The sequence below is a fragment of the Equus caballus genome, unplaced genomic scaffold (genome assembly GCF_041296265.1).
Source record: "Equus caballus isolate H_3958 breed thoroughbred unplaced genomic scaffold, TB-T2T haplotype2-0000440, whole genome shotgun sequence".
NCBI lineage: Eukaryota > Metazoa > Chordata > Mammalia > Perissodactyla > Equidae > Equus > Equus caballus.
In genome coordinates this window covers 1,069,048-1,093,968 of record NW_027222395.1, presented here as the reverse complement: position 1 = coordinate 1,093,968, position 24,921 = coordinate 1,069,048, and the positions used below count along the sequence as shown (strand labels likewise).

The window sequence follows — 24,921 nt, the reverse complement described above, 5'->3', positions numbered from 1 at the left end:
AGAAGTGTTCCAGGCAGAGGAATCTGGGTGATGAGAGCAGGGAGAGTGAGGAGGGAGGAACGTGATGCAGCAAGAAGAGGGAAAAGCGTGGGAGGCACCGATTAAGCAGAGTTCTCTGGGCCAAATCAACTAGTTAAGTCTTTGGAGCAATGGGGAGCCAGGGGAAATTTTTAAGTTAGGATTTCTTTATATGTGTAGGGTATTCAGATTTTAGTTGTATTATTTGAGTTTCCAAAAGATTACTGTGAATTAATACTGTGAATTAATGAATTACAGTGATTTAATGTGAAGAATGCTTTGGATGGGGTAAACAGGATGTGAGAGACCAGTGAGAAGGCCACTGCAGTAATCTACGAGAGAAATGATGTCAGCATGGACCACAATGGTGGTGACCAAAGTGGAGTAACGTGGACGGATGTGAGTGGCATGACTTCATTAATTCTAATAAGACGGAACATTTTTCCTTTTGTTTCGCTCCAGTGCCCAAGAGGTACAGGTTGGTGCAAGATGTGGGGTCTTTTATAGAGTTGGACAAGTCAGCAGACACGAAACATTTGAAAAGGCTGCTTGAACTGCTGACTAGCCAAAATCAAAGAGGAAGTTGACCTTCAACCCTTTGTTTTATTCCAGCTGCAGAAGTCATTTTCAGTTACTCTCTGACTCAAGTAAACACCACTCCCTGTCACCTTATCCCTTTGAGGGTTGGTTCACTTCTACATTTTCACTGGGACATGATTCTCACCGACAGTAGAAAGTTCGGCACCCAGACCTGCAGATGTGAAGACACTTGCTCCTCTCTCGAACTATTAGTACTTCTGGGAAACACGTCCCAGTGCCAAACTGTCCTGGTCCTGAAATGACCCTGTTATTTGGGGAGGTAGTAAAGGAAATTACATGTGTTAAACCCCGAGCGGCACTCTCTTTGGACATCGAAAGGTGTAAATGATAAAATACTTACTAGACTTAAAGACCAGGGAGTAAACGGGGGGCTGGATGCTGCCCAGACTCTGTGTGTCAGCAAAACATATCTGAGCTCAGCGAAGTAATCCAGGACCAAGTGTTTTCCTCAGTGGAATAATTAGACAACAGAGGTGGGCAATTTAGAAAAGATAACTTCTTCTGTCCCTGCTTTAGAATTTCTATTACAAACAAAACCCAAGCCTTAGCAAGATTTAAGAGCATGGGACAAAGACGGCTAGATGTTGAACTGCTGGGAGTGGAGCCCACGTTTTATTTATCTTTGTATCCAAGCACATCCGCAGTGCTTGCCACAAGGCAGATACTCAGTGAATGTTGGGCGGATCAAGGATTCCTCTGTCTTTTCATGGGGTATTTATATGGTATGGGAATTCAGTCATTTTTTGCCCCACTAGGTAGAGATGGATGCTTTCTGTTCTCCATGTTTACTTTGAACACCATTTAGCTACAGGGATGTTCTAAAATGAAATAATAAGGAAACCAGCTTTAATACGATTTTATATATACAGACAGATACACTTTCTGACCACGTGCAGATATGAATGCTCTCCCTGGAAGATGCTTTTGTAACCTAAATTGCACTAGAATGAGGTTAGAGATGGGGAAGAAAGGGAAAGTAAGGCAAAACTCACAGCTTAATTTCTAGACAGGATTGCTGCTTTAAAAATGAATTTCAGGTGCTTCTTGGCATACTTGGCCCAAGCACTGGAGATTTAACAGTGATTTGTGATTTGGTGTGACCCAGAACATGGCCCAATGGTCCTCTATCCTTTGAAGCCGTCAGTCTGTTTTCTTGATTGCTGTTCTGGACTTTCTCACCGTCACTAACCATCAGGGCCCCATTCCTTCTGCTCTGTCCTAGTGGAACAGTCCCTTGACCTTCATTCTCCCACTACTCTAGTCTCGACTTCTCCTTGTTGCCAGATTACTCTATTATTGCTTCTCAAATTGTGGTTCCCAGACCAGCAGCATTAGCATTGCCTGGGAACTTATTAGAAATGCAGATTCTCGGGCCTCACTCTGGACCTACTCAAGAAGAAACTTTGATGTGGGGCCCAGCAATTTTAACAAGCAAGGTAATCTCCAAGGTGAGAACCACTGCTGTACGTAAAGCTCAGTTCTGAGCATATCACCCCTTTGCCCAATACCCTTTATTGCTTTCCTGCCGACAACCACATGAGAGTGTGTGTGTGTGTGTGTGTGTGTGTGTGTGTGTGTCTCTGTGCGCGCCCTTCTATCCAAGGCCTTCTGCAATCAAGCACCAGCTCAGGTGTCCCCACGCAGGGAGGTGTGTTCCACAGTCATCCTAATGGGTCACCTGCTCTTCCCTCTGCTCTCCTGCCGCCTCTCTCTGTTAATGTTGGGTCCTCTGCTATAAATACCCACCTCCTCCCTCTCCTTGGAGAAACCTTACTCATTCTTTAAGGCTCACTTAAAAATTAATATTTATCTAAGGAATCCATACCTGTGCCTTTAAAACCAAATAGTACTGAAGGCTTTATAAAGAACCACGGCAGGCCCTCCCCCACCTCACAACCCCAATCCTTCCTATCCCCCCAGTTCCATTCCCCATGGAAACCACTTGAGCTGTTTCTATCATAGTTGTTCTGGTGTTTACCTCTATTTATATAACTAATACACAAATACTTGTATTTAAAAGTAATTTTAAAATATTAGACACTAACTTCTTGCCGTGGTAGATAAAATTTGAGTAAGTAAAATTGCAGGTGGATGAAATTTGGTCGACACCCCATTCCCCTCTTCACTCTTCTCAATCTTTCCTCACTTAAATCTTTATTCATGCAAAGTTCATCTTGGCATGGAAGGTGACTCCTTTCCTGGAACGTGTTCAGAGACTGCTCCTCCCCTGCTCCCACAGAGCTGTGTATCTCTCTTAGTGCACTGTCCCCCTTGCCCTTCCACGTTTGTATGTATGTGTCTCCCATTCCCACCAGCTTGTAAGAGCCAGAAAAGTCTAATCCGTCTTTTACTTTCCCAGAATCCTCCCAGGGCAAAGCACAGGGCCTGGGATATAGCACACACTGAGCAAACGTGGCCAATTTAACCGTAAAGTAAAATATCTGCCTGACCTTTGAAGCTTGCTGGTGTGACAGCAGTACTTGGAATGAGTCTTCCCGTTCCAATGTGGTTTTCCAACATTATTGTGGGAAATAGTAAACTGGAGTCAGGAGACTTGAGCCACACCACCTTCTTGGTGACTTCTTTTAAGACCTTGGGGAAGGCACTTAATGGTTTTGCTTCCGTTTTTTCATCTATAAAGTGGCAACAATAATATCTATGGACAGAGTTGTAGGGAGGACCAAATACAACAGCACAGGTTATCAGGTATAAGGCGTTACATTGATTCCTTATGTTTAAAACAAAAAGGCAAACCATTTTCTGGTAGCACATAGGGCTATAATGAACATTAAAACCAACCTTTAAATAGAAAACTTTATTTTTAGATGATCCAGGGGGTCTTTCTTCCAAGATCAGCCTAAGATTTTTTCGGAGGAAACTGTATTCTCATTGTCCTGAAATTTGAAGCAAGAAAACTCAATCGTTTAAGACCATTTGCCTATTCTTACTTGTTGATGAGAAATCACGACTACTGCCACCCTTTTAGCCTCTGAAGGAATTGTAAGCTTTGTCTTGATTTGATGGCTCAAAAATAAAATCTACCAAAGGTACGTTTTCTAAGCCTCGTCTGGCTCTACCCATTAGAAAAGTGTGAGCTACTGTTCTATCAAAACTAATTATATTTTAAATCTACAACCAAGTCTCAATTACCAAGGTTAATGGGACTACATACATACATAATTCTCTCTTACATTTATCCAGTGTTTTTAACTTCTTCAAAGCACTTTTCACTGTACTGCATATATAAAACAGATGCATTTTTTTAAATCCACAAATAAGGTAAAAAATAAATCTTCAGATCAATAATTTCAACTTTGTACCTGTCAAAAGCTATTAGAACTTGCAAAATTGTCTAATAGGACTTTCATTGCCCTACTCTCCTCTCGACCCCTCTCAACTAAGGCCAGAAAAGACCGAAAGATCTGGAGGAATCTCCAGAGGAGAGGAAGCCAGAGAGGGAAGGAAGCCAAGGACCTGGGCCATCCACAGCCTGGATCATTAGCTCCAGCGTAATTGAGAATAACTGACTGTATGTGTGACTATGGCCAGAAAATCCAGAAAGAGATAAAAAGGCAAAGAAAATGACGTGTGAGTAACAGTATTTACAGGGTCTGTCTTTGTCATTCTCTCAACAAGCATTACTGAGTGCCTACTGTAATGACAGGTGCTTTCAACAAAGAGGATGGACACAGCATGAACAACCCAGGCAAGACTGCTATTTTCATAGTGATGACCTTCCTGAATGGTGCAGACAGACAACAAACACAAAGACACACAACTTCACATAAACGAGATAACTTCAGGTGGCACTAAGCTCTGTGGAGTCCATAAACACAGGAATGTGATAGAGCCTTGGGGAGGGGATGCTGTTGTAGATAAGGTTGCCAGGGAAGGCCTCAGGGTATCGGAGCTGCAATCTGTGAGAAGAGCCCACCCTGTGCAGGTCTGCAAACCAGATGATGGAATGAGTGAACTCGCCAAGTATGCTAGAGGGAGAGGGGTCCAGGCCAGTTTCAAGGGGTTCCAGGAAAGTCACTGTTCTGTGGTTATTCACTTTGTGTCCTTTTGGGGATATTACTAAAACCTCTCCAGGACCCCGGATTTATTGCCTCTACAATGCGGGTTGCTAACACTGATCACCTGGACAGGGGAGCGCTGAGAAATAATGGGTAAACAATTGTGAGGAGCCACATAAATGCTAAATAATGCTCATGGTAATAAGCTTTTATTAAAGTCAGCACCTTGATAGGCAGCTCACAATCGGATACCTTGGCAAATGTGTAAATTGACGTGGCTGCTCCCTGTGCACACCAGCACCATCCTTTAAAACAGAAAAAAATAAATGAGCCTATGGTCATGATATTCGAAGTAGTTAGTGATCAAACAACTGTCTGGAGAGAAAGCTGGTGTGTGAAGTGTACAATGGGAGCAGGAAGATAACGGCACATCACAGCCCAGCTCACGCAGAGGATAACTCATGAATTGACTGGATGCTTGCTGGTGCACACACCATCCGCTCCAGGGTGGTACTCTAACCCCGTCAGGACTAGGTGCTGCCACCAAAAGGCCCAGCAGACAGGAAGGGGAGTGAGAAGGAGCCAGAACAGAAGCATCTCTGGCAGCAGCCCTCTCTGGCCCTCTTGGCCTTGGAAAGCCACCCCTGGGGGAGGAATGAGCAGCCAGCACCAAGGGCCCTACCTTGGAAGGGCACCAAGGAAGTGGTGGGGGGTGTGAGGGAGGAGGGATGAGCATTGCATTTCTCCCTACGAGAATGAAATATCCCAACGCCAGGAGAGACTTCAGTTGTCGTTATAACTGAGCCTCCCCACACAGAGATATGAGTCCACCCCTTAGAAGCAAATCTTCCTCCCCCAAAACCTCCCCCCAAAATATAACATTAACATCACAAAAAATGCTTTTTTGTGGGTCCTACCATCTCTTTGATATAAATACACAAGTGCCTAAACATTCTTTCCCATCTCCCATCCCACATCGGCAATCAGATTGTGACACACACACACACACACAAGCACATGCTCACACAAATACCACACACACCCAATTCCTTTGTTAAGCCCTGGCTCAGCTATTATAAGGTACCTGTGGAGTGTAGGTCACATAGTAGAAAAGTTTAAATTACTGTTGCTTCTACTCTGAAAAGCAGACAGGAAGAAAAGACAATAAAAAAGAAAACACTTATTTTAAGGCTGATACTAAACACTCTACTCCACGTTCACTGAGGTCAATTTCCCACTGTGGGATGGGGAGAATCGAGATGATCTCTGAGGTGCTATGAACCCACAGTGCAGACTTCACGTTTTGAGGCTTGACTAGAAACGACGGGGACGTGAAAAAGAACATGGCGAGATAATCCTAGTCTTCAGGAAATTATGGTTTAAACTGGGCTGGAGAAAGACCAAGATCCTCAAAAAAATCTAATTGATTTTAACCAAATGGAGTAATTTTAAAATGTTAAATACACTGGGATATCATATTAAAAGTATTCTGGGAGAGCATGCCGCATGGGACGTGGTAAGTGCTGAATTTCCTGCTGCTAAGGGAGGCATTCCTATCTGCCAGTGTCTCATGCTGCTCAGACCTGAACCATTCATTTAGGTAGACCATTTGTCCAAGTGCGTCATTTCCCAAAATAGCCAATGGAGGACTCCAGGGAGAACTGTCCTGAGGAGATGTGGTCATCCTCAAGGCCAAATCAGTCTAGACTAAGATGGTTCTTAGCAAGACTGCCCAAAGGGCTTCTAGACTTTGTTTGGTAAGTGTTGTTAATGCCTTGGTAACAATGGACTGTTGATAAGGTGGGAGATAATGTCAGAAGGAAGGAAGGTATCTGCTCACATCTTTTGCTTTTAACTTAAGCTAACCCATAAAATCCATTATCAAACCCCAAGGAATGCTCCCAATTATTGTCTTGGACCCTTCATTTCGCTTTGCTTTGTTTTTTTTTTTTTTTTTCAACTCTCTATTTCTGTTTTTACCTGGCACTGACTCGCTTGACTCCTCTTCTCCTCTCAGCTTCTGGCTCTGTGCTCCCCCTTTAGACTTGATGAGTAATTTTGGTTTTCCTGCTTTTCACCTTTGGCACCCCTTCAAAAATGGGTTAGGTTTATCTTCTGGCTCTTTCTACTTCTGACTGCTTGGAAGTTTGGATCATACTTAGCCAAGTTTTGATCCCAGGACCTTTCCCTGGCTTTGACCTGTCTCAGTGGCATCTGTGCTGGGCTTGACTCCTCCAGGTGAGGGCGTCGGCAAGAGGGAGGATCAAGCAAAGATCAAGCAAGGAAACAGGAAGAATACCTGGCTCAGCTTAAACTGTGCAGGGCACTGAGGCCTTGCTGGCCGTCCAGTCTCTGCCTCCTTCTTCCTCTGCTGCTTTCATTCCCTCCCGTCTCTGACTTTCAATTTTTATTAAGTTTCCACCTTCTGACTGCTCAATCCTCTTCTAGCATCCCTTTGTAAGATTGAAATGGGAGTGGGAGTGATATCCATTAGCCAAAATAAGTTCCATAGCTGGGAGAAACTGCTGAATCTCTGGTGTCTTTATAGCACTTATCAAATCCCAATTAACCATATTAGTTGGCAAACTGCTCTGGCTTCCCAGGCAGTCAGCTGGTAGGTGAGTCAATAAATATCTGTCAGATGGATGGATGCACACTCACTAGTTGTGTAGCATGGCATCAGGTACTTTAAATAATACAAAGTATAAGACTTCATCCTTGGCTGAAGAAGGACATCTTCTCACGGCCATTCACAAAAGGACTGTTTGGAAACATCACCAAGCGCTAGACCAGCTTCGCTACTTCTTCTAGAAAACAAGAAGAAATCTCTTGTTTCAAGAGATGTTTGTGTCATCTCTTAATGCACAACTGGCTTCATGTGGGCAAAAGGGAACATGAGCAAAGCCCTGGTTAAAGCATAACAGACACCCTTGGGCTAATGAACTGTCGAAGGTAGTAGTGTCAGCGGATTTTCTACATAACTGCTTTGTAAACAGCAACACGCATAAACCATAAACAAGGAGAATGAAGTGAGCACCCACAGACCCACCACTCATGTCAAATCATACAATGTTGATATCACCCCAGAAGCCTCCACTCTCCTGTCTGATAATCTTTCACTTACTTTTCTTTATAATTTCATCACCTTTATAGACTCCCATAAAACATTTAGTTATATCCAGTTTGGGGATCAAAATAGATTAAAAAACAACAATTGCAGGTGCATTCAACATTGGACATGAAAAAGAAAACTGGTTTTTTAATAAGATACTTCAAGTGTACACTTTCCGTAGGTGATCAAGACATTTACTCTTTCGTCCATTTTTATGTTTGCTGACTGCCAATCACTCTACTCCTTAATACTTCAAAGGTATTTTTCCCAAAGCTGCCTTTTGTCTTACACTAATGCTTTCCCGGACTCAAGTGAATTTTGAAGGAGACTGAGCTCATCATGATGAAATGGATGTTGACATTCCATAACCATCACTGTAATTATTCCTAATTTGTACTTTGCTTCAAAAACTCTCTTCCCTTGCCCCCTAAAGTCTGTACTTTCAGAATAGCATCTACAGCTTTAATTATACCTGACAATAAACTACTCTCACCACAAAATCTTGTTAATCACGGTGTACGTTACTATCTTCAAGTATCCTGTTTTTTTAAAACTGCATTTATATCAGGTTCCCAAAGAGTTACAATATTAGCAATGAATGTTTTAACTGTTTCTGTAATTACCGTTTGTAATTACTACAAATCAAAGTTGTACAAACTTTGGATTGGAGGCTGGTTGAATTATCTACCAAACTGGGGTGAATGGTCTTTTAATCAACTGTATACTGAACAAATCTACAGAGTAAAAACTGAGATGGAATTTGAGTGACTTGGTGTCCATCGAGAATCAAATCTGATGCTGTAGTGTTAACAAGGGACTTCAGGTCCAGAATGCTTCTGTTAATCACACGTCTTCCAAATTAGTCAGTTAATGTTGTGGGTCCTGATGAGACAGGATTTAGGAAGGCAGAGAGCGGCGGGGAATGCTCCTGGTGATAGGATCCTTAGAGCAAAGGACAGAAGACAAAAGGAGAAGGCTGTATTCATGAGAAGTGAGCTGGACCATAAGCGCTATAATTAGAAGCTTATAATGTCACCACACTGCTTTCTGTAATGTAATATTTTTGTTGTCTGTTATTTTCCTTGATTCAGGTTTTGTATTTTTCATGATGTAATAGTGAGATCTAGTCTCATTTTTCTGTGTATTTGGATACATTGAGTAGAGTGCTCTGGCTGAGTAAAGAGTTTCACATATGGGAGACTTGAGAAACAAGAGTGGCAAGGAAAGTTAGGTCAGATTATGAAAATTCTTAAAATGTTTCTATTGGACTTAATCCTTCAGAAGTCATTTAGTGTTCTCTTTTCTTTTTTTGTAACTGAGAGCACCATGAGGAAAGGAGTGTTTTTGATGATCTATTTTATTTTATTTCTTTCTCTTTTCTTGGAGGAAGATTGGCCCTGAGCTAACATCCGTGCCCATCTTCCTCCATTTCATCCGTGGCTCGCCTGCCACAGCATGGCCTGATCAGCAGTGTATAGGTCTGTGCCAGAATGGGAACCTACAAACCCCAGGCCGCCAAAGAGGAGCACACAAACTTAACCACTACACCACCGGGCTGGCCCCATTTTTGATGATTTCTAAGGGGTAAAAACTAGGCAGGGAGATTAGGTAAGATGATATAGCAGAAATTCAGGCATTAAGAAATAAGGTTAGACTAGGCTGGCGATGGCGGCCATGGATTGGAAAGGAAGGAAGGATGGATGCAGCATCATAAGGGAAAAATTTGCTTCTTTCCCTTTGTCTTTTCAGCCATTTGGGCTTAACGGTGTTCAGTGCTCCTGATTTATTTCCCTTCCCATTTATATTTTCCTTCTTCCCTCGATAATCTACTTTTGCTTTCCCATTTTTCCCTCTCTTCTCTCCTTTGCTTGCATTCTTATCACCTTCCCTGATAGGACGATGACTGAATCGGGCAGGTAGACACGAAATGGGAGATCTGAGTAGAAACTAACTATAAGATTTACTAATTAGAGTATGTTGCTGCTTAACACATTTTTTTTTAACCTTTCATCTGCAGTTAAAAAGAAGAAAAGAAAGGTGAGGAGGCAAAAAAGGAGTAGAGAGGAAAAGGGAGAGACTCATTTATCCATTCATTCAAGAAGTGCTGTGTTTCCAGAGAAAGAGAGAGTGCCAAAGAGATAGAGAAAACACCACACAATAATTTGTGTTATTGTAGTTGTATCATCTATTTCCCCTTCTAACTCAGTTGGGTAAAGTAGAGATGCCAGATGGGAGGCTAAAGACTAAGGTGAGATGGGCAGTCTCCCTCCCTCCCTTATTGCCTGCTGCTTCTCATATCAAAAGATGGAGTCTACATCCCTCCCCCTAGGCCTCAGTGACTGGCTCAACCAATAGGATGCTGTGGAGGTGACTTTCTGGGACTTCTGAGGCTAGGCTGTAAGAAGCCTGGTCTTTTGGAATATATCCTCTTGGGATGCTTTCTTTTGGAACCCAGCCACCACTTTGAGAGATGCCCAAGTCACACGAAGAGGCCACATGCAGGCCCTCCAGTTGGCAGCCCCGAATAAGATAACAGCCAGCATCCTCAGCAAACACAGAAATGAACCATCTTGACATCCAGCACAATAGAGGCAAAGAGGATTTCAGCCCAAGCTGACATCTGACTGTACTTCCTAGGAGACCCCAAGCAAGAACTGCCCAGCGAATCCCAGCCAATCCACAGAACAATAAGAGACAAGAATAAGTTACTGTTTCAAGCTACTCTACTTTGTTGTGGTTTGTTATACAGCAATAGATAACTTTTTTCATCCTTACACGAGACACAAAGAATATCGAAAGTTTGAAGATTCATGATGCCACCCGGAATGCATGTATATTTTTTACGTATTTTTTTCCTTTTAAAGGTCACTTTCTTATTCATTAGCCTTGAAATTGGAATTTGAATTGACCTTGATCAGAAATCCTTAGAAATGCTTAAGCAAATATTTTAAGCACTATCATATTTTGAGTACTAGTTCAGGATAAAGTGGTATTGATGTGACAAGAATAATGGATGTGTAATTAGAAGATGGAGTTTAAGTCCTAGTTCTGTCATTTATTACTGTGTGGCCTACAACAAGTTATTTCACATTTCTGCTTCCTAGTTTCCAATGCTATAATGTAATCGAAGGTATTTAGTGATGCATGACAAAACACAAACATTCAGTGAATTTCCATTTCTTTCCTTCCTATGAAAGTCCTGTACTCATAAGTGCAACCATATCAGAGCCTATCATACTGCTTCCTAAAACTAAATATTTTTATTATGTATCAAATGTTTCCCTTGATAACTATTGCATAAGCTTCCATAGTGTTGCCTTTACTAGTGTGATCTGCCTCACTTTTCCTGTGGGATAGTTTATTTAATAGATTTTGGGGACTCATCCTGTTGCTGGATTCTTACAAAGACTCTTTTGTGATAACCTTCTTTGGTTTTCAAGGACATGACCCTGTTTCTCGAGTGTGGTTCCCTACTGTAGCATAAATGTTAACAAGTTAAATGCATATCACATAAGAATTTTAATTGTTCATCATATGTTTATGTATTGAAATATAGAGTCGAATTGATATAATTGGTAACATTACCCATTTGCTTTGATTTGAGATGTCAAGTGATTGAAAAAATTTTTAATTCAGAATTGAATTACCTTGCTTATTTGAATTTATCATTTTTGCGTAATTAGGATGAACTAATTTTTTTTTATTAATGTTATGATAGATTACAACCTTGTGAGATTTCAGTTGTACATTTTTGTTAGTCACGTTGTGGGTACACCACTTCCCCCTCTGTGCCCTCCCCCCACCCCCCGTTTTCCCTGGTAACCACCGATCAGATCTCCTTATCAATATACTAACTTCCAACTATGAGTGGAGTCATATAGAGTTAGGATGAACTAATTTAATTTGCAGTTATCCTTAAATGACTTAACTGATGTCTGCTGAGGTTCTCAAGGCCACAGGATTATGGAGTCATGCTGAACATCACTCTGTCTCTTAGGGTTGGAAGTACAAGTGCACCTTGTGAAGCCTGGAGACAGAAGTTACAAGCTTGATTTTTTCTCCATTAATGTTTTTTTTCTGTTTTGTCCCCCTCACCTCACTCTAGGCTGCGTCATGTTTCCCAGAAGGACCACATATTGCATTTGGAGGTGGTCCTCCTTTTCCAACTTTGTTCTGATTTTATGTCATTTTTACTTGGTGTTGAGCTCACATCTCAGTTCTGCAAAGGAAAGCTGGTTATTTATCTGGTAACTTGTGGTTGGAATCCCCAAGAGAGTGCTCTTTATAGAGACTGAGGGTCCTTTAGCAAATATTGCTTTTTGATGATGCATTTTAATAAGCCTTTTAAAAATCTGGATACCAGACTACCGGCTAGGGTACCTGGAAGCAATAATTTTAAAATAGTGCTTTTCAAACTGCAGGTCCTGACCAACTAGTGGATTATGAAATAATTCTAGAGAGTGTGACAAGCACTTAAAAAACAATGAAACAAAATGGAATAGATAATATTAGAGTGTATTACACGTAAAAAGGTAAGAACAGTTTCATAAAATTTTTATATTCCTTTGGTGTGTGTGCGTATATACTGATTTACAATAAAAAATAATTTATAGATTTATTTTGTGAGTTGCCATCAAAAGAATTTGAAAGTCACTGCCATGGATTTAAAGTTATCTGAAACACAGTTTTGTAATATAGCAGTTTGAAATGAAGCCCCAACAATACATGTAACAAATAAAAGCGTAGATAGGTTTTAGCTGCAAATTTTAAAGGGATTGGCAAGTTACTTTTCCTGAGAAGTCTAGCCCTGGGATGACTGGGTATTTTCCAAAGGGCCAGGAACCAGTTATCCCAATAAACGGTAGGGGCCTCAATGCTCTCTCCCTGGGAGGCTCTGAGGTAACGTTCCTCATCTCACTTGTAATGCTGCTGTTGCCTTGCTGCAGTGGCTGTTGGAAGTACTGCGTCTTCCCTAACCAGATCAGAAGGACCCAGTTTTCCCAAAGTCTTGGTCTGCCAGAAAGATGGCATTGCACTTCTCCCCGATTTGTGGGACCTGCACCCAGCTTGGAGAGCTGGAAAACTCCAGCCCTTAACTCCCCTCTTTGCTAGGGAACCACGTTTTCCTTCCCACTGGGTCCTTGGAAGATGGGAAGCAGCAGTAAGGTTACTTGTGTTTTATCCACACCATGTGCGTCTGTGTTTTTGTGTGAAGGCTGACTCATGTGGAGGAAAGTTCTATGCCTAGAATTATAAAATTAATGCTAATCAGAGTAATGCAGCATGCCACTTCCAATCTGCTAATGAGCTTTGGGGAGAGATGGCACATCTTCCTGCAGCTGATGGATGCCCCTTTTAGAGGATCTACGACATCCTCCCCAGGTCTTCACTCAGCTGGGCTAACACACTTCAGAACAAAATAATCCTCAGGGCAGGATGGGACCCCTTGCTTTTTGGTTCTTGTCCCTTGAATCAGTCTACTCTCTGTGCCACTAAAATGGCTGCCTATTAAACTCATCAGTGGAATCTGCCATACTGTGTCACTTAAACTTTTTCCATCTGCTTATGGTTTTTACTTGTTTTTCATAGAAAGCCCTGACCTAAATCTCTACTCTTCTTTTATAATGCTTTCATTTTGACCTTACTACTGCTGAAAGTCAACCAAACTCATTCATCACTGTCCCTCCCCCCAATCTCCATGAACATTATCCTGTTATCCAGGTTTTTAACATCCACTCAAGAGATTGTCAACAAAAATGGACTAAACCTTTACATGGAACTTCTTTACCCCCACATGGGACATTTTCAAGAATAGGAGCTTTCAGATGAATTAGCAATGTAGATAAATTTGTTACCAACACTAGAATCTCATTCTAAAATATTTTCTACAGCTCAAAACATGGCATAAGGCAGATTCCTATTTAAGAGAAAGGGCCTTCTTTTAAGTTGTCTTGAAGATTCTGAGACTGTCCTTACGAGCAGTGCTATGAGAGGATACGAGGCACAATCTCAGTCACCCCAAGAGTTAATTTAAATGGAGAAAGTGAGATGGTTTCCCAAAACATTGGAATTGATTTTTCCCTGAGTCTCTCCATAGTTGTAGATTCTGATAATCACAGAATATAGAGAAGGAAGAAACTTGGTGTTCCTTCTAACTGCCTCATTTCACAAACCAAGAAATTGAGGATCAGAGACATGAGGTCATTAAAGTCATCCAGTTACTTAGTTGCTTACTTCGACTAGGGTGGTTTCAGAAAGGATGCAGAAAAGTACAAGTATTTGAGAGCTAGTTAGGGACTGTATTAATCAACACTGTAATAATCAGCTCTGTGTCCTTGGGTGCTGCGACAGCTGGGGGTCCACTGCTGCAGCTGACAAATAAAGTGTGAGGAAGAAACAAAAACTGAGGGAGTCCATCGCCACTAGACCTGCCTTATAAGAAATGTCAAAAAGAGCTCTCCTGTCTGAAATGAAAAGGCAAAGGATACAAAGCATTAAACAAGTTGATAAATAGATAAAATCAGAAAACTGCAACTCTGTATCAGAACATGTTAGTAAACAATTATGATGCAAAGGTTAAAGGGAAAGAAAGCATTAAAAATAACATTAACCGTTCCAATTTGGTAACAAATTCACAATACAGAAAGAAAGAATTTTGACAACAAAAATAGCAAGGGAAGAAGAAAAGGACAGAACTTGCCTAGTCAAATGAAGCAAAAATGCTATCAGCAGAAAAAGAACTATCTCATCTGTGAGACCTTTTATACAAACCTCATGGTAACCACAAAACAAAAATTAAGGCAGAGTCACGAAACATAAAAAAAGAGGAAACTGAAAAACACATCACCAAAAACCGTCAAGCTGAAATTGTAGTGAGAAACACAAGGAAAAAGAAACAAAGGAAATATAGAGCAACCATAAAACAAAAGATAAAATGGCAATAGTAAGTCCCTATATATCCATAATCATCCTAAATGTAAATGGATTGAATGCACCAATGAAAAGACAGAGAGGCTGGACAGGTTAAGAAAAAGACCCAAAAATGTGCTGCCTCCAGGAGACCCATCTCAGCTCTAAAGAAAAACATAGGCTCAGAGTGAAGGGGTGGAAGATGATACTCCGACCAAATGACAACCAAAAGAAAGTGAGTGTAGCCATAATTCTATCAGACGAAATAGACTGCAAGCCAAAAAAGACAAGAGACAAAGATGGGCATTATATAATGATAAAGGGGATAATCCATCAAGAAGACATAACATTTATTAATATATATGCACCTAACGTAGAAGCACCAAAGTCTATAAAACAACTATTAACAGATCTAAAGGGAGAAACTGACAGCAACACCATAAGAGTAGGGAACTTTAATAGCCCACTTACATCAATGGATAGGTCTTCTAGAGAGAAAAATCAACAAAGAAACGTTGATCTTCAATGAAACACTAGACCAGATGAATTGAACAGATACATATATAATATTCAACCCAAAAGCAGCAGGATATACATTTTCTCTCAAGTACACATGAAACATTCTCAAAGATCCACTGTTTGTTGGGAAACAAAACAACTCCCAATAAACTTAAGAAGACTGAAAAGATATCAAGCATCTTTTCCAACCACAATGGTATGAAACTAGAAATCAACCACAAGGAGAAAGCTGGAAAAGTCACAAATATGTGGAGCCTAAACAACGTGCTATTCATTAACTATTGGAACAACAACAAAATTAAAGGAGAAATGGAAAAATATCTGGAGGCAAATGAAAAGGAAAATACAGTGTACCAAAATCTATTGGATACAGCAAAAGCAGTACTAAGAGGGAAGTTCCTAGCAACACAGGCCTACCTTGTGAGACAGGAAAAATCTCAAAGAAACAATCTAACAATACATCCAACAGAATCAGAAAAGAAGAAAAATGAAGAGCCCAAAGTCAGGAGAACAAAGGAACTACTAGAAATCAGAGCTGAAATAAATGACATGGAGAGTAAAAAGAAAATAGAAAAGATCAGCGAAACTAAGAGCTAGTTCTTTGAAAATATAAACAAAATTGACAAACCTTTAGGTAGAATAAGACAAAAAGAGAGAAGCCTCAAATAAATAAAATCAGAGAAGAAATCACAAGCAATATAACAGAAATACAAAGGATTACAACAGTATTCTTTATCAATGTTATAAACTACATTAACAAAATGAAGAATAAAAATCACATGATCATCTCAACAGACGCAGAGAAAGAATTTGACAAGATTCACCACATATTTATGATAATAACTCTCAATAAAATAATTATAGAAGGAAAGTACCTCAACATAATAAAGGCCATATATGACAAACCAACAGCTAACATTATACTCAATGGTGTAAACTGATAGCTATCCCTCTAAGAGCAGGAACAAGACAAGGATGCCCACGCTCAGCCTTCTTAGTCCTAGCCAGAGCAATCAAGTAAGAAAAATAAATAAAACATATTCAAACTGGAAAGGAAGAAGTAAAACTGTCACTACTTGTGGATGATGAGATTTTACATATAGAAAACGCTAAAGAATCCATCAAAAAACTAAAAACAAACGAGCAGAAATAAAAAATCAAGAATACAATCCTATTTACAATCACAAAAAGAATTAAGTGGGTAGGAATAAGTTTAACCAATGAGGTGAAAGACCTATACACTGAAGACTATAAGACATTGTTGAAAGAAATTAAAGAAGACATAAAGAAATAGAAGGATATTCTGTGCTCATGGATTAGAAGAATCAACATAGTGAAAAAGTCCATGTTACTTAAAGCAATCTGCAGATTCAATGTAATCCCTATCAAAACCCCAATGACATTTTTCACAGAAATAGAAAGAAGAATTCTAAAATTTACTGGAAACAACAAAAGTCCCCAAAGAGCCACAGCACTCCAGAGAAAAAAGAACAAAGGTGGAGGCATCACATTCCCTAATTTCAAAGTATACTACAAAGCTGTATTAATCAAAACAGCACGATACTGGCAGAAAAGCAGACACAGATCAATGGAACAGAATTGATAGCCAAGAAATAAACCCATACATTTAGGAACAGCCAATTTTCAACAAAGGAGCTAAGAACATACAATGGAGAAGGGAAAGTCTCTTCAATAAACACTGTTGGGAAAACGGACAGCCGCACACAAAAGAATGAAAGTAGACCATTATCTTACACCATGCACAAAAATTAACTCAAAATGGATTAAAGACTTGAATGTAATACCTGAAACCATAAAACTCCAAAGAAGAAAACATAGGCAGTAAGCTCTTTGCTATCATTCTTAGCAGTGTCTTTTGAATATGTCTCCTCAGGAAAGGGAAACAAAAGAAAAAATAAGCTAATGGGACTACATCAAACTAAAAAGCGTCTGTATGGCTAAGGAAACATCAATACAATGAAAAGACAACCTAGCAATTGGAAGAAGATATCTGCGAATCATTTATCCAATAAGGGGTTGCTATCCAAAATATATAAAGAACTCAACAACAAAAGAACAAACTTAGTCAAGAAACGGGCAGAGGATTTGAACAGACATTTTCCCAAAGATATACAGATGGCCAACAGGCACATGAAAAGATGTTCAACGTCACTAATTATTAGATAAATACAAATCAAAACCACAATGAGATATCACCTCATGCCCATCAGAATGGCTATTACTAAAAAGACAAGAAATAAGAAGTGTTGGAGAGGGGCCAGTGCCATGGCCGAGTGGTTAAGTTCGTGTGCGCTACTCACTTCAGCAGCCCAGGGTCTTGCCGGTTTGGATCCTGGGCCTGGACACGGCACCGCTCATCAAGCCATGCTGAGGTGGCATCCCACACAGCACAGCCAGGATATACAACTAGAATATACAACTATGTACTGGGAGGGTTTTGGGAGAACAAGAAGGAAAAAAAGATAGACAAGAGATGTTAGCTCAGGTGCCAATCTTTACAAAGAAAACAGAAGTGTTGGAGAGGATGTGGAGAAAAGGGAGCCCTCATACACTGCTGGTGGGAATGTAAATTGGTGCAGCCACTGTGGAAAATAGTACAGAGATTCCTCAAAAACTTAAAAATAGAATGACCAGGCATGACATCAGCATCACGGCGGAGTGAGCTCTTCCCTTAGACTCTCCTCCCTAAGAAAGAATGAAAAGGACATTCATAAACCAACAGAGGACAGGCACACAACACAAAAGACATCTGAGAGACCCATGCAGCCAAATGCCTGAAGGTGGAGGTGCTGGACCCCCCAGGAGGAAGGAGGAGGAAGTAAGGGGATCTCCTCTCCCTCCCCAGCAATGACCTAGGGCACAGGACCATGCACAGCTCTGAGAAAAGAGGGGCCTGGGGGGAGACTCTGTAGGAATGCCTTCGCTCTCCAAGTTCCCTCACATCCCATAGGAAAGCTCCACAGAGGAGGCTAAGCTATTGTGGGGTTGTCTTCATGAAGCCAGCACGCCAGGAGGACAGACAGCGAGGGCAAACAGAGAACACCCACGGGATGGCACATGCAAAAGAAGTGCCCCTCCCCCTGCTGGGCTCACAAGCTCAGCCAGTCAGCCAGGGCAAGGGACCCCGTCTAGAGTGCCCGTGCGTACATTAGCAAAGCAGCAGCTACAAGCAGGCAATCGCAGATGGGTCCTGTCAGCATAGATTCCAAAGGACAAGCACAGACACCAGGGATCACAGCAGGCTCAGAATACACAGCTCCTGAACCTCCTCCAGTGGTGGCAGGTGGAATCTGCAACCAGATACTATCTATGTGAAGGCACAAACCAACCCCATCAAATAGTATGAAGAAATATATTAATAGTCCAGACCAGAAGGAAAATGAAAAGCACCTAGAAATCAATCCTGAAGGCACACAAATTTACAATGTAAACGACAGAGAATTCAAAATAGCTAACATTAAAAAACTCAACGAGTTACAAGAAAATTCAGATAGTTCAATTAAATCAGGAATAAAATTAATAAACAGAGGGAATACTTCACAAAAGAGATTGACCCTACAAAGAGAAACCAATCAGAAATGTTGGAGATGAAAAACACAATGAGATAAAGAAAAATCTGGATACCCTGAATTACAGAGCTGACGTTATGGAAGACGGAATTAGCAATCTGGAGGACCGAAATATAGAAAGGCTTCAGATGGAGGAGGAGAGAGAATTAAGACTAAAAAGAACCGAAGAAATTCTCTGAGAAATATCTGATTCAATTAGGAAATGCAACATAAAAACTACGGGTATTATAGAGGGAGAAGGGAGGGAGAAAGGAGCAGAAAGTCTGTTCAAACCTGGGAAAGGAGCTGGAATTACAAGTAAAAGACGCTAACAGAACTTCTGATTACATCAATGTAAAAAGACCTACTCCAAGGCATAGAGTAGTAAAACTGGCAAAAGTCAGTGACAAAGAAGAAATATTTTTAAAGGCAGCAAGGCAGAAGAAAATAACTTACAAAGACCATATCAAACTTTCAGGAGATTTCTCAGCAGAATCTTTACAGGCTACGAGAAGGTAGAATGAGATATTCAAAATTCTGAAAGACAAAAACCTTCAGCTGAGAATACTCTATCCAGGGAAAAATATCCTACAGATATGGTGGAGAAATACAAACTTTCCCACATAAACAAAAGCTGAGGTAGTTCATCGCCACAAGACACCCCAAACAGGAAATGCTCAAGAAGACCTTCATACCTGAAAAAGAAAAAAAAGAGTTCACAAAGCCTTGAGCAAGGAGATAAATAGGCAGCCAAAGTCAGAAAATTGCAGCTCTCTACCAGAAGAGGTTAGCAAAAACTTAATTATGACATGAAAGATAAAGGGAAGGAAAACATCAAAAATAACTATAATCTTGTGATTTTAACCACAAAATCACAACACAAAACAGAATGTGTTATGACCAACAAATCAGAGGAAGAGGAAAGGGATGGAACTGGCTTAGACCAAGGAAATAAGAGGCTATCAGAAAATGGTATATCTCATCTACGAGATTTTTTATACAAACCTGATGGTAACCACTAAACAAATAATCAGAACAGAGACACAAATGATACAGAAAAAAAGAAAACTGAGGGGCTGTCCCAGTGGCATAATGGTTAAGTTCACATGCTCTGCTTCAGCCACCCAGGGTTTGCAGCTTCAGGTCCCAGGCACAGACCTATGCATCTCTCATCAAGCCCTGCTGTGCTGGCATCCCACATACAAAAAACAGAGGAAGATTGCCACAGATGTTAGCTCAGCAACAATCTTCCTCAAGCTAAAAAAGAGGAAGATTGCTTACAGGTGTTAGCTCAGGGCCAGTCTTCCTCACACACAAAAAAGAGAAAACTGAGAAAACCATCATAGAGAACTACCAAACTGAACTGGCAGTCCAAAATACACAAGACAAGAAACAAGGGAAATACAGAGCTGCAAAACAAGTGATAAAATGGCAGCGTTAAGCCCTTATATATAAATAATCACTCTAAATGTAAATGGATTGAATTATCCAATCAAAAGACAGAGTGGTGGGATGGACTGAAAAACAAGACTCATCAATATGCTGCCTCCAGGAAACACTCTTAGCTCTAAAGACAAACACAGGCTCAGAGTGAAGGGACGGAAGATGATACTCTAAGCTAATGGCAAACAAAAGAAAGCAGTTATTGCAATACTTATATCAGACACAGTAGACCTCAAGATAAAAAAGGCAATGAGAGACAAAGAGGGGCAGTATATAATGGTAAAAGGGACACTCCAACAAGAAGACATAACACTTATAAATATACGTGTACCCAACAAAGGAGTACCAAAGTACATAAAGCAACTATTAACAGACCTAAAAAGAGATATTAACAACAACATAATAATAGCAGGGGGCCCCAACAGTCTACTTACATCGATGGATAGATCATCCAGACAGAAAGTTAACAAGGAAATAGTGGAATTAAATGGAAAACTAGACGAGATGGACTATATAATAGATATATATGGAACATTCTGTCCAAAAATAGCAGAATACACATTCTTCTCAAGTGCACATGGAGCATTCTAAGGACAGACCATATGTTTCGAAACAAGATAGGCCTCAATAAATTTAAGAAGATTGAAATCACATCAAGCATCTTTTCTGACCAAAATGCTATGAGACTAGAAATCAGCTACAGGAAAAAAGCTGGGAAAGTGACAAATATGTGGACACTAAACAACATGCTACTGAACAACCAATGGATCATTGAAGAAATTAAAAGAGAAATCAAAAAATATCTGGAGACAAATGAAAATGAAAATACACCATACCAACTCATATGGGATGCAGAAAAAGTTGTCCTATGAGGGAAATTCATAGCAATACAGGCCCAGCTTAAAAAAACAAGAAAGATCTAAAATAAGCAATCTTAAAATACAGTTAGAAAATGGAGAACCAACAAAGCCCAAAGTCAGCCGAAGGAGGGAAATAATAAAAATCAGAGCAGAAATAAATGAAATTGAAACCAAAAAAGAAAAAAGAACAGTAGAAAAGATCAGTGAAACAAAGCGCTGGTTCTTTGAGAAGATATGCAAAATTGACAAACCCTTAGCCTGACTCTCTAAGAAAAAAAGAGAGAAGGCTCAAATAAATAAAATTAGAAACGAAAGAGGAGAAATTACAACAGATACCACAGAAATATAAAGGATTATAAGAGAATACTATGAAAAACTATATAGCAACAAACTGGACAATCCAGAAGAAACAGATAAATTCTAAGACTCATACAACTTCCCAAAACTGAATCAAGAAGAAACAGAGAATCTGAATAGCCCAATCACAAGTAAAGAGATTGAAACAGGTAGCTTAGTGGGAAACTACTTACCCTGACAAGGTTACCCACTCAAAGCTAACAGCCAACATCACAATTAATAGTAAAACACGCTATATTTTTCCTCAAGACTGACTTGATTTCTACTATTTCAACTTCTCCTTTTCCTTTAATGCATGGATCCTGCTAAACCTTATAAATCCATTACAATATAAAGTGGGGAATGAATAAAGAGCTCACCTGAGGGATGTTCACTCTCTGTGGCTCCTGGGCGAGTACAGAGGACTGTGGTTCAGCTGAGGGGACAGAAAGAAGACAGGGGTCCTGAGATTTAGCTGTCTTACAGCTCTTAGATTCACCTCCTCAAATCTCAGCACCCCAGTTGGGGATCATCCTCCCCATAGGCACAGGGCCCTCTGGGCCTTGAAAAGGCACAAGAAGGATCATGGACAGGCAGCAACACCTGTCTTTGTGTGATTCTGAAATGACCATGGAGCTGAAATCTGCAGTTTTTTACTGAGTGAACATAAACTTTACTCGATTGATTTAACAATAACGCATGCGTCCTTCTGGATAACAGAAAGAAATAAAAACAACCGATCAGTTGAATTAAAGGACGCCAAACGACAAGACACTATTCCTTCATTAAAGTTAACTTAGCAGAAAAATGCTCAGTATGCATCATTTATCTATTTTTCTCAGTAATATTATTCAACCCCTGGTATACACAATCCACGGAAAGCCTAGTAAAAGAGATGGGAGGATTTAAGGCAGGAATTTGTAATTGTTCATTTCAGCTGGGAAGTATTTCTCAAAAGGCCCTTTCGATAGATGCTTTTGGTAACTTACCTGTGAGAGAGTGAACTGTCACAAACTGCGTTTCCCTGGACAAGTCACTGAAATTTTCAGGCCCAATGTCTTTAAATCTTTCAAAAGAGTTAGAAGTAGGTGACCTTGGAAAACTCTTCACAGATCATCATTCTTGGATCCTGTGACATCAGGATAACGTCACTAATGTCACATGTGGTGGTGGACATGTGTGACAGCAGCGCATCTGTAAATAGCGGGGGCCATTTAAGGGGACCGGAGACAGAACTTCCTCCCTCTGCCTGGTTGTCCCTTACCCCCAGACCTTGCCCTCACGGCTCTCCAACAAAGCAGGCTTTCCTGAGCAGCCTGCCCCTGGGCCACCCCAGCTCACCTGTACTTCCCAGGGACGGCCCAAATGCCCCACTGTCACACAGTGTGGTGGCTCCTGAAGGTGGCATCATCAAGTCTGGTTCATTCTGGGCAGGAGGATCAAGACCTGCTTCTGATCTTGCAAATCTAGCATCTGCTCCTTTCTGGGCTCTTGTCTCTGCTCTGAAGCTCTGGAGAGAGGTCTAAGGTCAGAGGGGCGCTCTCTTCCAGGTAAGACTCCCTCACAGAGGCCCCCTGCTTCCTGCCTCACAAGGGCTGGTTTGTTTCAAGGCAACTGGGACATGGATCTGAGAAATAAATTCATCTTAGGGGCAAAAAGGCTGACTCTTAGAATTCATTATAACGTCAGACTTCAAGGACAGAAAGCCTGACAATGCAGAGGGGGCCAGGCACCTCTGTCTGACCCAAGGGACCTGAAGAGACACTAGAAATCCCAGGATACATGTGACACATGGTGGGATTCCATCCACATCCTTTCCTTTACATCCCTGGGGACGCAGGGACAGGCCATGTTCCTAAGTGCTGTGAAGGCTGTAATGCCAGTCTTGGGCAGGTGTGACATCAGACAAAGCCTGAGACTGAAGCCAAGCACACCTGCCCTCGAATCCAAATTCCCTGGCTGGGAGCTCCTGACTCGAGCACATCGGGCCACCGACCCGAGCCTCGGTTTCTGGTGAAGTGGTTGTCAGGGTACATTAAACTATCCAGTAAAAAAACAAAGCGTCCTCTAACTATAACAGCAGTTGTCACTTACTTAAGGCTTCCTACCTGGCACTTGTCTAAAACAGTGATCTATGTTTCCAAACGTCGCCGTGAAACAATCATTATTAATATTTATAGATGAGAACCCTGACTCTCGCCCAGGTTCCTTCTGTCGCCCCTGCTAACAGGTGACAGAGCTGGCACTGACCGGGCCTGTAGTGCTCCAGAGCTCGGGCTCCACCGCAGACCCACGGTCACCGTCCGCCTGATAAACGCACTCCTCCCTCCCGCACCCACCGCCGCCGACATGGGCTTCTCTCCGGTCGGGCTGCAGGCGGGCTGGTCACACGATCCTCGGGCATCCCGGACCGCCCCGAACACCTGCGCCCCCCGGCAGCCCGAGGGCCGGGGTCTCCCCCATCGGCCTTACCCGCTCTGACGGCCCGCCCGGGTTTATACACCGCCGCGGGGGGCGACGAGGTCCCAGACACTTCCTGCTCCCATCCCCAAGCACAGGCACACCCTTCCCAGCTAGTCCCTCGCCCTCGGTGCGCACCCTGCATTTTCCGAGCACACCCCAAAGTTCCCCAACGGTTCTCTGGAGTCCTGAGAAGACAAACGAGGAGGCTACGGCTGCACATGCGCAGAAGGAGCGTGGCGTCCCGTTCCCGGAGTCCAGGCGGTGAACCTCACCTATTTAAAACTACATTTCCCATAGGCCTCCGCGTCTACATTTCAAGTCACTTTTGGCCTTTCCGCGAAAGCGGGAGGACGGTGTTCTTAAATCTCTCCTGCCCAGGGTCCTCCGAGCCCGAAGAGGTTAAGGGTTAAGCCTGAACTCTGCTGTCAAATGCAAAGGGTAGTCCGCTATTGGCTCCCGATTAAAATAGCATTTTTTTCATAAGTCATTTGGAGGTAATTGGGGAAATTTGAATACGGATTGGATATGGAAAATATTAAAATATTACTTAGATGGTGTGAAAAAAATTTGGAGTTAGGTAGGAAAATTGACTTTGTAAAAAGAAAAAGACATGCCGACTGAAGTAGTTAAATTATATAGCTGTAAAATTATAATTTTACAATTTTTCAACCTGGGACCTCCACCCTGTTCCTTTACAGCCGCCGGACCCACCAACCCCTGAGCCCCATCCTGGCGCGCCTGGGGCCCAGTGTGCAGATTCTACTGAGGGTCTGCACAGGTGCTCCAGGGGTGGATGTTTATAGGAAATCTGTTGGGTCTTCTACATTAACATTGATTCTTGCTGAATTCTCTTATTGTTTCAGAAATTTTTATGTTAAATATCTTGGATTTCCATGCACATAACGACAAGTTTGCTTGCTTTTTGCTGACGTTTATAATTCTTTGTCATTCTTTACCAAATTACAGACAAAAGCACAAGAATGCTGGTTAAACTATATTAAATCAATCATAATAGACTTTAACATAAAGATCACGAAGGAGAGAAAGTGGTCACACATATGTCGTTTAACAAACAT

The 24,921-nt window shown here is 41.4% G+C and overlaps 1 protein-coding gene across 48 annotated transcripts in view; it reads right to left on the bottom strand.

Annotated features, from left to right (window-relative positions):
• Positions 1-24,098, bottom strand: part of LOC138923053 (ral guanine nucleotide dissociation stimulator-like) — a 90,334-nt gene extending 66,236 nt beyond the window's left edge. For 5 of the 48 annotated variants that reach the window (XR_011436174.1, XM_070259613.1, XM_070259616.1 and 2 more), the window contains exons 1-4: positions 23,855-24,031; positions 22,724-22,892; positions 22,372-22,576; positions 21,763-21,818 (exon numbers count right to left, since the gene is read on the bottom strand). The gene's annotated coding sequence lies outside the window, so the exon portion shown is untranslated. Of the gene's footprint in view, positions 1-742; positions 863-958; positions 1,029-3,068; positions 3,275-3,417; positions 3,513-7,295; positions 7,442-11,675; positions 11,774-21,762; positions 21,819-22,371; positions 22,577-22,723; positions 22,893-23,854 lie in introns of all 48 variants that reach the window. The other 43 variants (XR_011436175.1, XM_070259611.1, XM_070259612.1 and 40 more) reach the window with 34 other exon arrangements.
• Between the last annotated feature and the right edge of the window lie 823 nt (positions 24,099-24,921).